The sequence below is a fragment of the Mirounga leonina genome, unplaced genomic scaffold, assembly GCF_011800145.1.
Source record: "Mirounga leonina isolate KUSES-001 unplaced genomic scaffold, KU_Mleo_1.0 Mir_175, whole genome shotgun sequence".
In the NCBI taxonomy this organism is placed as follows: Eukaryota; Metazoa; Chordata; class Mammalia; order Carnivora; family Phocidae; genus Mirounga; species Mirounga leonina.
In genome coordinates this window covers 10,386,087-10,387,436 of record NW_023270453.1, presented here as the reverse complement: position 1 = coordinate 10,387,436, position 1,350 = coordinate 10,386,087, and the positions used below count along the sequence as shown (strand labels likewise).

Below are 1,350 nucleotides of genomic sequence, written 5' to 3'. Positions count from 1 at the left end.
TGTTTATACATCATGAAAACCCAACCAAGCAAATAGCACAATAATAAAAAGAAAAAAAAATTCTGGGAAGCACTTGACAAAATGTCTTTTTCTTTATCTGAAATCCTTGTCTATTTTACCTCTCACCAGCAGGTGTTTAATAGTCTCTGACTTTTAGTAAGCCCTTTCATGCTAAATGAATTAGTATTTAACACAATATGGGACACAATTTGGAAAAAAAAAAAACCATAAACAGCAGAAAGCTTAGGCCCATTCTTCATCAGGGATTAAGGACTGACAATATTGATCTCTCCTGGATTTGGTTCAGAAAGAGGGGGGTAATAGCACTTGCCTAGTTAACTAGCATGTTGGGTAGATTAAAGTGCTTTGTAAACATTAATTAAAGATGCAGGGAGTTAGATGAGGCCAGTGTGTTATTAGTGAAAAAAGGTCTCTCTCCTTTAATCAGGTGTGTCTTCCTGGGGAGGGCAAAGAAATGAGCTAAGGACTAAGGTACTGGGGCTCAGCCCTGAGCGCCGCCCGTGACTCAGCCCTGCCGTGCCGCCAACCACTTCCTTCCTCAGTTTTCTGTACAATGGGGATACACCATTGCTGTCATACACACAGCATTTTGGAATATAGGTTTTGTAGTGTCTGCCAGCGGAGTCCCCAACAAGCCCTGCAATTACTAAAGCCCCGTAACTCCTGCTTTCTGCCTCCCTCCGGAGCTGTGCCGCCCGGTGGAAACACTGGTCCCATTAGCTCCCAACAGCTTGAGGAGAACCTTCCACAACCAGCTGTTAACCTCGGTCGGTATTTCCGCGGCGACGGAGAGAAGAAAAGAGCACCCAGCAATGGGGTCAGAAGCTCCGGGAGGAGGCTCGGCGCCTCTGAACCACAGTTTTCCCTCGGTGTAAAACGGGGCCCAGAATCAGAGGCTTGTTCTAAGGGTTACGTGAAATAATGGGTACGTTCGTTGTCTTTTCCGAAGGTAATAAAAATTCTATACTTGGGAGTTACTACCACGAAATGGAACATAAGCTCTCAAAGCTGACGACGGAGCAGCGGGGGAAACAATCTCCTTCGGAGCTCCAGACGCAGACCCCTGCTGCTCTTCGCGGCGGGTGTAACTCGGGGAGGTCCCCAATTCAGACCGCGCGCGGAGACCGAGGACCCCGCCGCCCCTCGAGAGGCGGCCTCCGGGCAGCAGCGGCGTGCGCGGGCGCCTGTCCCTTTAAATGCCCAGCCCGCGCGCTGTGTGTTTGGGGGGCGCGGGGAGCGCGCGGCAGGGCGGTGCCGCGCGCAGAAGCGGGCGCGCGGCGTGTGGGGCGGAGGCTGGGGGCGGAGCGCGCGGCGGCGGTGCGAGCGCCG

At 52.3% G+C, this 1,350-nt stretch overlaps 1 protein-coding gene across 1 annotated transcript in view; it reads left to right on the top strand.

Annotated features, from left to right (window-relative positions):
- The first annotated feature begins 830 nt into the window (after nt 1-830).
- Nucleotides 831-1,350, top strand: part of PROSER2 (proline and serine rich 2) — a 46,625-nt gene continuing 46,105 nt past the window's right edge. Inside the window, exon 1 of the mRNA XM_035021658.1 lies at nt 831-946. The gene's annotated coding sequence lies outside the window, so the exon portion shown is untranslated. The remainder of the gene's footprint in view (nt 947-1,350) is intronic.